The sequence below is a fragment of the Monodon monoceros genome, unplaced genomic scaffold (assembly GCF_005190385.1).
Source record: "Monodon monoceros isolate NGI ecotype Baffin Bay Population unplaced genomic scaffold, NGI_Narwhal_1 Super_Scaffold_7, whole genome shotgun sequence".
NCBI classification, from domain to species: Eukaryota; Metazoa; Chordata; class Mammalia; order Artiodactyla; family Monodontidae; genus Monodon; species Monodon monoceros.
In genome coordinates this window covers 88,764,166-88,777,205 of record NW_021703784.1, presented here as the reverse complement: position 1 = coordinate 88,777,205, position 13,040 = coordinate 88,764,166, and the positions used below count along the sequence as shown (strand labels likewise).

At 39.2% G+C, this 13,040-nt stretch overlaps 1 protein-coding gene across 1 annotated transcript in view; it reads left to right on the top strand.

Moving 5' to 3' along the window:
* The first annotated feature begins 816 nt into the window (after positions 1-816).
* The window catches only part of LRRC4C (leucine rich repeat containing 4C), a 483,245-nt gene continuing 471,021 nt past the window's right edge, over positions 817-13,040 (top strand). The window contains exon 1 of the mRNA XM_029207040.1: positions 817-891. The gene's annotated coding sequence lies outside the window, so the exon portion shown is untranslated. The remainder of the gene's footprint in view (positions 892-13,040) is intronic.

The following is a 13,040-nucleotide window of genomic DNA, read 5'->3' as shown; positions in this document are numbered from 1 at the left end:
CCCTGGAAGTCACCATAGCCCAATGTCCAAGCCACTCTTTTTTCTTCTGTCTTAAGACAGATTCAATGCAAAAAAATATTTTGATATTAATTATTAAAACAAAACAATAATTGATGGTCCTCTCCCGCACCTGAGTGATGAAAGAGCAATGAATTCAGCTTAGCTGGTCTTAAAATCTGACCTCCCCAATATGTAAGTCTTTCCCCTATGATCTGAAAAATGAGGCTAATAAAAACTTGCCAGACAGAGAGTTATAGGTAGTAAGTGCTTAGAAAGGTGTTTGTACTAATTGAATAAGATTATATGTGTATATATATATATATATATATATATACATACATATATATATGCATATATATATGAGTGTATACATATATAGTAACTAACAAACAAAGGCCCAGGCCCATGGTAACTTCTCAAATGTTAAATTCCTTTCCATCTTCTCAAAGCATGCAAGAATAAGAAATTTTTAGTGAAATCTATTATATTGAGGCTCTAATCAACAAACTTTTATTAAGCCTTTGCCACTCACCTGGGCTTCTACTAGGTGTTCATTGGAGATACAAAACCACATTAACATGCAATATTGTTTTTAAAAGAGAAATTTTTTCTTCCTAAACCTTTCTATTAAACAAATAATAAAATGTTCAAACATTTTTAGTGTGAGTTATGGGCGCTATAATCTAACTGATCCACCAGCATTTACTGAGCATTATATATTCCTAAGTATATCCTTTTATTCTTTTTTATATAGGAGTTACTGGAAAAGCAGAGATAACCTACGTAGATTAACAATATGGAAACATCCTGAAACCACTTTGGAGTCTCAGTAAATTGACTGGATTCACGTTTCACGAACAGGGAAACTGGCCCATGGACAGTTTGCTACAGGTAAGTGAGAGGTGTAATTTACTTTGTTAGGATCTTTCGAAGATGTACTGACTGTGGGGTTCTTAATTACATTTCGGATGATCGTAATGTTCGTTCGGTACAGCTGACAGCTTCTCTTCTCTCCCAAACGTACGCACGTGGATGCCAACATATGGCTAAAAGTCTGACCATTTCATCTTGTTCATTTGGGCTTCAGTCAATTACAAAAGGAGGAAGCAGGGGGGAAAAGTACCCACCTCATAAAACTTTTACTAGTGGTGATTTATGCGGAGGGGTGCGAGTCAAACTGTTCCTGGGACAGATGTTTCTTTGCACTGCCCGGGGAGTTGAAAGAGCAGCAGATTTGTCTGTCCGGGATTCAGAAGGAAACAAGCAGGCAAATGGTGATGCCCCCCTCCTTCTTTGAAACTGAGGCAGCAGTTCGGTCACTGATATGGAACAAAGTGTTTAGGAAAGGTAACTGGCTTTGTATTCTCCCTTTGAAAACCTGGTGAGATTGGAAAGCTTGATGTGGTGACAGCATGAAAATATTTTCTCTTGGGTTGTTGCTGAACTTGTCTGAATGAACCGGTGGGGAAGAATGAAAGTCTAAGTGACTCATACAGTTGGCAGTTTGTGGGCTGAGGGCACAGGCTGTGGCATGGTCTGTAGCTAAATGTTGTATCATCAACAGTCAAGGCCACCTGAGCCTAGAAATAGGAGCTGTCCACCTCTGCGAAATGGAAGTAATCTGTTCGTTCATCTGTGGCGTTTCACTGTGTCGAGGAGAAAAAAAATAAGATCAAGTCATAGTGCTATTAAGCTCCATCTATGGCAAGGGAGACATTTCTACTTGTCATTTTAATTGGCAAATACTTACTTGAATCATTCCTGCTGTTTTGCGGGTGAAGTAGAAATATTATTGGAACCTGGCACCAGGGCAAGAGGAATTGCTCTTACATTTTCCTGTTAATATTTAGCTCTCTCCGGGTTGCTTGTATAACAGCTGTCTGTCCTGAATTCATAACTGAAGAGCTTCCCTGAAGACAACTGTTCTTTCCTGCATCAAGTGCATCACATTGCATAGATTAAGCTAAATAGAAGACACGTTATCTGTCTTCTGGGAAACCACTTTGTTTGGAAAGTCGCATAAGAACATAGCTATGGAGGTGTTTTCTACCATGTAAAGTGCTCTCTAAAGGTGAGGAGGTGATGGTAAGATAAAGATATGGTAGCAGCCCCTCAAGAGGAACATGAATCAACAAAGAGAGAAAAAGACCTGAAGCTCTTGTTTTCTGGTTCATTTGGTTTTTTGTTTTTTTGTTTTTAAGTATATGTGATGGTCCCCTTTCTCTGCCTTATATCTTAGTCCTTCTATCTATACAGAAGGGAGGATGTTGTTTTCTTTTACTCCTACTCTTGTGTTTATAGGGAAGAAAGACTCACATGAGTGACTCAGGTGAAAAGAGGATTATCCTGTTAACATGTGTGGGCTGGAACTGAAACAGAATTTGAACAAGAAAAAGAAAAGACAGTTCTAGAACCTTCTTAAATGTCTGTACCATTCTTATAAGCAACAGGGAACTTATCCTTTATGCAATTCAACTTCTCTCTGAACACGTATTCCATTCATTCCTCTCTCTCTCTCTCTCCCCGCCCCCACTCTTCCTCTCTGTCAGCTTCTGATTGCTTTTCTTACGCCTCTTTTATTTGCTTCTCTCATCATTTTGCCTTACACATAGCTTCTCATGGCCTCTTTGGCCACCGCCCATGTATTCAGCTTCAAATCTTGCTGCTAACGGCCTGCCTCTGTTGGGTTACACTCAGGAAACAGAAACCACACTGGTTATATTAAGAGATAAAATGTAATTTAAGAATTATTTACCAGATATCGGAGAATTAAAAAGGCAAAAAGGGGCACTGATAAGTCATAGAGATAGAAGTTGCAGGAAGTGGCTACTTTGGCTGCAGGGACAACAGCAAGAGTTTGAGATTATTAGAATTTAGAATATTGGAGGAGGGCCTTTACAGAACGGGAATTTAGGAGTCTTGGGTAGGGGTGTTGCCTGAAACATACAGGAACTTTAGAAGCTTGGGTGGGGAGGACTCCACCTTGCTGGGATTAATGTCTCTAAGAAGAATTATGCTAGCTAGCTGGTGTCGTGCCCCAGGAGCTTAGATTGGCGACCGCAAAGATCTGGGACTCAGAATTTTGTGAGGAATGGTGTTGAGACAATGTAACAGCCCGACGAATTAGAAGGGAATCCACAGGCAGAGCTGGGACCACATCTCTGAGGAAGGGATACCAGGCAGCTAGTGCTGTAACATTACTTGGAGAGGGGGGCGATTAGGCTGCTTCTAGGTGTGTAGGGAAAAATGCAAAATGGAACCAACTGTTGTGTGGGGTATAGGTCAGGAACAGTTCCCCCTCCAACTTTCTAGTCTCCCTCTAGCTCTTTCTATTGGCATAAGTAGGGAATCAGGTGACAAAGGAGACCTGTGCTTTGCAGAGACCCAGGCTCAGCATTTCAAAGCAAGATAGAGGAGGATGGATTTGAACTGAGAGATAGCAATTTAACAGTGAGCACATAACTTATCCCTTGTTTATGTGTAAAGGTGTGTGTGTGTGTGTGTTTAAATTTTCGAAAGCGAGACTCTGATTGGCTTGATTCATCTCTTCACTGAGGTCACAGCTTTTGACTTACCTAAGATTTGCCTGACTTTTAGTCCAGTGCTGCTCCTGGCTTAACTGAGTGGCATCAGATGGTGGATTATAATAGAATGCAATGGAAAACATTCCTCTTAGGGCCATAATCTCTTTTTCTGAAAATCAACTAAGGGCATTCACGTGATTGCTATGTAGTACAGATGTAAAATATGTAAATGTGATATTGTTAATGATTGACTTTTTAAAAAAGCTTTTTAATTGTGAAACAATTGTACATTAACATGTAGTTTTAAGAAATAACATGGAGAGACCCCATGTCCTCTTCTCCCATCCCCCCGATGATAATATCTTACAAAACTATAGAACAGTAAATAAGACAACCATGACATTGACATTTGTACAAGGAACAGAGATTTTCTGTCACCACAAGGGCCCCTCCTGTTGCCTTTTTATAGCCACACCCACTTCATTCCCATCCCCAACTTCTTCCTTAAGCACAGACATTTCCATAATTTTGTCATTACAAAAATGTTACGTAAATGGAATCACGCAGTATGTAACATTATGGGACTGGCTTTTTTTCACTCAATACAATTCTCAGAAGATTCATCCAAGTTCTTGGGTGCATCAGCAGTCCCTTTATTTTTCCAGCTAGTAGTATTTTATGGTAAAGATCTACAACAGTTTATTTCACCATTCACCTTTTGAAGGATGCCTTGATTGTTTCACTTTGAGGCTATTACAAAGTTGCTAGAAGCATTAATGTACAGAGTTTTGTGTAAACATAGATTTCATTTCATTGCTCCAAAGTGCAGTTGCTAGATTATATGGTGGTTGTATATATAGTGGGTTTTTTCCAGCTTTATTGAGAGTTAATTGACACATAACATTGTGAAAGTTTAAGGTGTACAGTGTGATGATTTGATACATATACAGGCTGTGAAATGTTTACCATAATAAGGTTAGTTAACACATGCTTCATCTCAAATAATTACCATTTTGTTACTGTCGTGGTGGTGAAAACACTTAAGAGCTACTCTCCTAGCAACATTTAACTATATAATACAGTGTTGTTAACTATAGTCACCATGCTGTACCTTAGATTCCCAGAACTTAGTCATCTCGTAACAGAAAGTTTGTACCTTTTGACCAATGTCTGTTACTCCCACCTCCCACCCCTGGTAACAATGAATCTACTATCGGTGTCTATGAGTTCGATGCTTTTAGATTCCACATATAAGTGAGATCGTACAGTATTTGCCTTTCCCTGTCTGACTTATTTCACTTAGCATAATACCCTCAAGGTCCACCCATGTTGTTATAAATGGCAGGATTTCCTTCTTTTTATGACTGAATAAATTTCATATATCTATATATGTTACGCATAACATTTTCATTATCCATTCATTTATTGGTTGACACTTAGGTTGTTTCCATATCTTGGTTACTGTGAATAATGCTGCAGTGAACATGGAAGGGCGGATACCTGTTCAAGCTAACGATTTCATTTCCTTTGTATATACACCTAGAAGTGGGATAGGTGGATCATATGACAGTACTATTTTTCATTTTTTGAGGAACCTCCGTACTGTCTTCATAGTAGCTGCACCAATCTACATCCCCACCAACAGTGCACCAGGATTCCCTTTTCTCCACACCGTCACCAGCATTTGTCTTGCTGGTAATAGTCCGCCAGGTATACGGTACCATCCATTGTGGTGTTTATTTGCAGAGAAAAAGTTTTGAATTTCAATAAAGTCCAGTTTATCAGATTTTCCCTTTATGGATCATGCTTTAGTGTCCAGTCTGTGAACTCTTTTCCTAGCCCTAGACCTCAAAGGTTTTCTTCTATGTGTTTCTTCTAAAAATTTTGTAGTCTTTATTATATTTAAGTGCATGACTCATAACCCATCTTGAGTTAATTTTTGTATGAGATGTGAAACTTAAGTCACATTAAAGACATGCTTATGGGCATCCACTTGCTCTTCTTGGCGTTGGCATCTTTTGAGGTTTTCATCCATTTGAAACCTTCCTGGTTGTTGGTGTAATGAATTATTTGCAACTGATACTTGGATCTTTTGGGTATTATATTATGAGACTCTATATCTTATTTAAACCTTCACTTTTAGCTGCCTTCTTCCGATATTGCTTCAGCAGGGGAAGGGGGGGGGTAAATTACATCAGGTGGGAGTGGAAATTCATGTTCCGTACTTGGCCTCTGTTGACACATGAGTGGATGGGGCCTCCTCATTACTTCTGAGCATGGGCAGGAGTTCCGCCTTCCACTAGACATCCACCGATATGTCCCTGGCTGGGAGGAATAGGAGGGTGGTGTAACTGCTACCCATTTGGCCACCACTGACACTATGGGCAGAAGAGTGGCCTCGTTCCTGCTGGGAAGTAGTGAAAGGCCTGACTCTCCATGAGGCAAAGTCGGATACATTTCCAATATGTCAGGGAAGGTCCCCTGTTACTGCTGACTGGAGGTAGAAATCCAGGCTCCCCATGTCACCTCCACTAGCAAAGCAAGGGGTGGAAGGTGGCCTTGTGGCTACCTGGAAGACATAAAAGTTCTAGTTTCCTACTTGGCCTTGTCTGATACCACCTTGGTGGGGAGTTCAGGGGACCTTGTCACAACTTGTTGAAGGTGAAAGTCTAGGGCTTTCCCGGCTTGGGTAAGGATAAAGCAATATGTTTTGGGAGGTGTTCAGCTGGATAAGAGAGGAATTGTCTTAGAGTTTTTCCTGTTGCGAAACTGCGTTTTCCTTGTCCTTAGGATAGAGAGAAGAGACTTTTGTTGTTTCTTTCTTTTCTTGTCTATACCTGTCAGCGTTTCTGGGTTTCTGGTCTCTTCTACTTCAAGTCTGGGGTAGATGAGGCAAAAGGAAAACCCAGGAATTCACCATCATGTCGTTACTTGGATCTAAGCTTCCTTGACAGCCTGTCTCCTACTCTGCACCTTTCAACTTCTTCTTATATATTTCTTTTAACATATAATGTCCAGGGATTATAACTGTACTTAGTGGGGTGAAAAGGAAAATGTTAAGTCTACTCTATCCTCCTGGAAGTAGGATCCTTTGGAGGCATTTTTGAAGATATTTCGATGGGTCCGCTTTTATGGTTAAATTTTAAAAATAATAATTCAGGTAGAACCATACAGCTGTAAAACAAAACAAAACAAAGCAAACAGACAAACAAAAACACTCAACCTTAGTCACTAAGTCTGTTCCCCTGTGTTTGGGTGGGAACACATGAACCCATCTCAAAGAGATGATTACTTTACACAGTAGAAACTTTCAGATAATTATTGAACGAAGGAATAATCGCTAAATGAATTAATTTTGGCAAATTGTCTCCTACATGCGAAACACTATTCTAGGCACCAAGGAGGGCATATCACATATATATTTATGATATAGACCTAACTATCAAGTTATCTACAAACCATTAACAGTGCTAAAACGGAAAGTCTACCGTAACTGTAATATATAAGGTAGAAAGGTATCTTTCATCTCTTCGGAGCAAAGCAGTGTCTTGTTCATCTTTGTTGCTAGTGCCTATTGGAGCACATTACTCATCATACATGACTTTGCTCTAGGAGTTTAGCAGACGGAGAGCGAGCACTTCAAACCGCTGGGAAATAATCTGTCCTGTATCTTCCGAAAGCTCAGCAGAAGGGGAGTTCCATAACATCACTAAGTAATGTATTCTCACACTGTACATTCCTTTACCAAGTTAGAGAATTCTTTATGTGAACCCTATCCCTGCAAATGAACCGAGGTGCTTATTCTTCTAACTTGGGTAGGAGAAGAGCAGAGATAAGCATCATTCTTCACACATATACTTTTAAATATTTAAGGTCAAGTGCCCCCTCTATCTCATCATACATGCTGTAACTCTAAATACCAACCACCATAGCTTCATGTTTATATACATATATATGATGGCAGTCTGTGAGTCAAGTGTCAATCCCACTCATCCCAACACACACAAGAAAAAACCAAATAACTAAAATGAATAAACAAAAATAGCAACATATGGTAACAAGATGATTTAACATCACTGTCCTTTAAGACAGGTATGAAATCTATCCTTAAACATAGCCCACGGAGAGGCTCTGAATTTCATCAGTTTATTGTAAAGTCTAACAGGCTGGGCATCACATAAACAATGGCTTTTCAGTTACCTAAGGACAGAACTTTATGCACACGTATAAAAGTCCCTTGGCAGAAAGTCAGAATCACAGCTAACAAACTCTCTAGCATTTCGGTCCTGGACCAGGGGATGCCAGAGGCTTAGGGAAACCAACAAGAGCCCTGATGCTAGGAATCTTGATGGGACAGAAACGGTCATGTTTAATGCACGGCAAGGGGCTTCCTGCGAAAGCAGAAGAGTTCTGCTCATCGTAGACAGATGAAAAGAGATCTTTCTGACTTATGTCATAGACACTCAGAGGACATAAACTTTGACTTGTGTATTTGATAAAGCAGTGGTAGACTTAGGGGGGCTTTTTAAATATTGAGTATTTACAGGATCAAGTTTTTAAAAAAGCATCCTGTTTTTTGTTTGGTTGGCTTTATCATAAAAGTCGTGCTCTTTGGATGAAGAGCTCTCCGTGAGTGCCTAGATCTGTAAAATAAAAGGAAAGAGCAAAGTTTGAAGTGGGCTGAGTTCTACTGTATATGATTTTCGGTGAAGAATAGGGATAACACGCTGAACAAGAAAGATGATATTTTCACACGGTACACCTTGTTTCATGGAAGTTCATTTTAATAGGTTCTTGAGACAGAAAATAACACTTAGAACTCACACCTTTAAAACTTCCAAGAATTTAGAACATTACAGCAGCATTCTATCTGTCATGTAAACTTTATAGTTGCCACAGAATGAAATGATCAGGGTGCCATATAGTATTCAACATAGAAAATAGCCTATATTAGCAGAAAATTGCACTACTCTGTGGGTTTTAAGGTTTACAAAGGTTATCAGATTTTAAAAATTGCCCATGTATTAAGTTATTATTTCTTTTAAAATACATTTTGAAATATCTTTAAAAAATATCTTGGCATTATCATAAGCAAAACATGTTTTTATTATTAGAAACTTAGAAACAAAATAACAAGATAACCATTACTTTGTTAAGGAAAAGAGATTAAAGGCATCAAAAAAGATGCTTGAGAGTGAGTGGTAGTTACTTCTTATTGCCATCATCCTGAATGTGATTCTGCAGTTTTTCTGAATCTATAATGCAGATTTAGCCAATATTTCTGAGCTAGCTGAGGGCTGAGAGGTGGAGCTAAGAAACACAGAGAGCATCATCAGAGCGATTGCACTCATGCCATATTCCAGCTTATCAAACATAATTTAAAAGTTTCCAGGTATATTTGAAGCACTTTTTGAAAGAAAAATCAGCCCATGTCTGTTAAGTCTCTATCCTGCCTGTCCAAATAAGTAAAACGATCATGTCATTGGCAGTACCTCAATGTTCTCAACTTTTTTTTAAGTGACAAATGTGCTAAATATCATGGGAATTCCTTATGCTTGATTTGTCACGTTTTACATCTTAAGGATGTAATATGGAGCTTAAAGCTCCATATTCATGGTGCAAATACAATGAAATATCTCTGCAGTAAAGCAAAATGTTTCACAGTGCACATTTACTGTTCACAAAACCGAACCATAAACCAGAAATTTCAAAGTCAGTAAAACAATTTGGGACAAGCATTCTATTCAGCTGAATGATGTGCTTCTATTTCAGAGAGCAACTCCTAAATTGAGTGTCTTGCACAGAGACGGCACAGTGGTGACAAATTATTGAATGAATGATTGTTTTTTTCATACACCTGAAAATAACAAGGTAGAACCAAAGGTGTGCTGTAAAGCCAGCTCTCTGAGGTTAAAAAAAAAAAAAAAAAGAAAAAGAAAAGAAGAGAAAAAAGCTCTGATTTGTAGTGTTTTCTTCTTTCTGGGGTGTAAATACTCCCCCCTATGACCCATTTTAATTACCAATGTGGTGTCACTGAACACAGAGGTGGGAAAAGATGTTCAGAATGTAGTCTTGCAGGCTGGTACCAGCTGGCTCCAGTCCCCTACTGGTTAAGGCCCCTTGACTTGGCATTCATGTGATTTGGCAAAAGAAAATCATGCCACCGATTTCCTGTTGGTTAATTAGCTGACTTGATTTTGATGTGGGCCTTTCACCAGTAATGATAATAAAATGTTACTTTTTTCCAGGTAGGCTACCTGCAGGAAGAAAAGTTGTAAGAATACCTCCCCAGGAGTTCCCATGCTTTTGATAGCAAATACAAAGCAAGGAAGGCCTTGAGGATTTTCCTGAAGTCGAAAAAGAAATCTCTTTAACTAGGGCCACCTACTTTGGGGTCTGGGCACTGTTAAGCATGCCTTGAAGAATCCTTATTCTTAGCTCCTCTAAGCTCAAAAACTGAATAGGAAAGGCTTAGGCAAAGCACGCTTTAGCAACGTGGTATATTAACTCTTAGAATTTATAAAATCCTTCCAATCCCCCATGATGCTGAACTACTTTTGAAGTCAAGAAATTTAGTGCAATACAGAGTGAGGTAAGTCAGAAAGAGAAAAACAAATACTGTACGCTAACACATATTATATGGAATCTAAAAAAACAAAAAAAAAGTTTCTGAAGAACCTAGGGGCAGGACAGGAATAAAGACACAGACGTAGAGAATGGACCTGAGGACGCAGGGAGGGGGAAGGGTAAGCTGGGATGAAGTGAGAGAGTGGCGTGGACTTATATACACTACCAAATGTAAAATAGCTAGCTAGTGGGAAGCAGCCACATAGCACAGGGAGATCAACTCAGTGCTTTGTGACCACCTAGGGGCGTGGGATAGGGAGGGTGGGAGGAAGATGCCAGAGGGAGGGGATATGGGGATATATGGATATGTATAGCTGATTCACTTTGTTATAAAGCAGAAACTAACACACCATTGTAAAGCAATTATACTCCAATAAAGATGTTAAAAAAAAAAAATAGGTATTTCAGGAAAGAAAAAAGAAATTTAGTGCATACAAGAATAAAGAAGTCTTGAGGATGTTTTATGATTAAAACATCATTCATTACAGAACTTTATGGATCAGACTCTGAGCTGGACATTCTTACTTATTTTATATTTTTTATTTACTTCATGTGCCTTTACTCTTTATGATAAAAGTAGAAATTCTTTGATTTAATGAAGATAGAAGAGGGCATCCCCAAAGTTATTAAAAATAATATTTTAATAGCAATAGCAATCACCATCTGTTACATGTCAACTATGTCCTAGACAGTTCACATTTACCATGTTAGTTAATACCCAACATTATTTCTATTTTATAGTTGGGGTAAATGAGACTGAGACTGATATTCATGAGGTCATGAACTAATAAATTAAAGAGGAGAAGCTGGATCCCAAGTCAGTGTTCCTCCAAATTTATTGCTTAACATGTGTTAATTAATTCAGTCATTCCACAAATGTTTATTGAGCACCCACTATGAGTCAGGGACTCTTCTTGGCTTCAGGGATACAGCAGTGAACCACATCAATAGAAATTCTGGCTCTCACCAACCCCCATTTTAGTGGGCAGAGACAGTCAACAAGCAAATAAGCAAAACGGAAGAATATGAAATTAATGTTATGTTAGACGGTGATAAGTTCTATAGAAGAATACAAAGTAGGGAAGGAACATGTAGTATAGGTGGAGTGCCTCGCAATTTTAAACTAATAATCAGGGAAGGCATCACTAAGAAGATGAGAATGACCAGAAGGAAGTGAGACATTGAGGTATGCAAATATCTGGGAGCAAAGAGGAAACGTGCAGCGGCTTTCAAGTGACAGCAGGCTTAGTGCATTTGAGGAACATCAAGGTTTACGGAGTAGCTAAACAGAAGCAGGCTCGGGAGAAAGTGATGGGAGTCGAGGTCCTAGAAGTGGGAGGTATGGGGGAGGATGCTGGATTCCTTTGGCTTCTGTGGTGAGTGTAGACTGGAGGGAGGTGCGGGTGAAAGAGGAGAGGAAAATCAGCAGGCTGTTGCAATAATCCATGTGAAGGATGATAGTCTCTTGCACCGTGATGGTAGAGGTACAACTAAGAACTGGTTGGATTCTGAATATATTTTGAGTAGATATAATTTGCGGAATGATTAAAAGTAGGCTGTGAGTGAGAGAGAGATTAAGAATAACTCTAAAGTTTTTGATCTGAATAAACAGAAGCTTCCATTTACGAAGATGGGGAGGACTGTAGAAGGAAAGATTTGGGAAGGAAGATAAGTAATTTGTTTTTCAAATGTGGTAAGATGGAGGAGACGCAAGAATAAAATAACATTATCTACTTCAACGTATAAGTTTCAATAAGTTAATCTATATAAAAGCACTATAAATGTTAATTAGCTCTTTTTCTTCATTCTGTTCTCAGTTGTGTGATATAATTATGTCAAGACCAAGATTTAAAGACTGGCTATCATAGAATTCGTGGACTGTGGGCAAGATTTCATAGACAGAGAAGGGGCAGTTTTTAAACTTGGATTAAAAAGTCAGAACAGGGCTTCCCTGGTGGCGCAGCGGTTGAGAGTCCGCCTGCCGATGCAGGGGACACGGGTTCTTGCCCTGGTCCGGGAAGCTCCCACATGCGCTGAGCGGCTGGGCCCGTGAGCCATGGCCGCTGAGCCTGCGCGTCCGGAGCCTGTGCTCTGCAACGGGAGAGGCCACAACAGTGAGAGGCCCGCATACCACACACACACACACAAAAAGTCAGAACAGACTGATGTGTATTTGTGGGACGAAGTTTCTAAAGAGAAGTAAGAGTCAAGAGAGATGAAGAAGATGGTATTTTTTTCAGATTCTTCTCCCTTATACATTATCACAGAATATTGAAGAGTGTTTCCTATGCTATACAGTAGGTCCTTGTTGGTTATCTAGTTTATACATAGTAGTGCGTATATGTTAATCCCAAACTTCAGTTTATCTCCCCCCGCCTTCCCCCTTTGGTAACCATAAATTTGTTTTCTATGTCTGTGAGTCTGTTTCTGCTTTTGTAAATAATTTCATTTGTATCATATTTTTAGATTCCACATGTCAGTAATATCATATGTTATTTGTCTTTCTCTGATTTACTCCACTTAGTACGATAATCTCTAGGTCCATCCATGTTGCTGCAAATGGCATTATTTCATCCTTTTTAATGACTGATATTCCATTGTATAAATATACCCCATCTTCTTTACCCATTCCTCTGTCAATGAACATTTAGGTTGCTTCCACATCTTGGCTATTGTAAATAGTGCTGCAGTGAACATTAGGGTGCCTTTTTGAATTATGGTTTTCTCCGGATATATGCCCAGGAGTGGGATTGCAGGATCATATGGTAGGTCTATTTTTAGTTTTTTAAGGAATCTCCATACCGTTTTCCATAGTGGCTGTACCAATAACTGAATCACTTTGCTGTACACCTGAAACTAACCCAACATTGTAAATCAACTATACTTCAA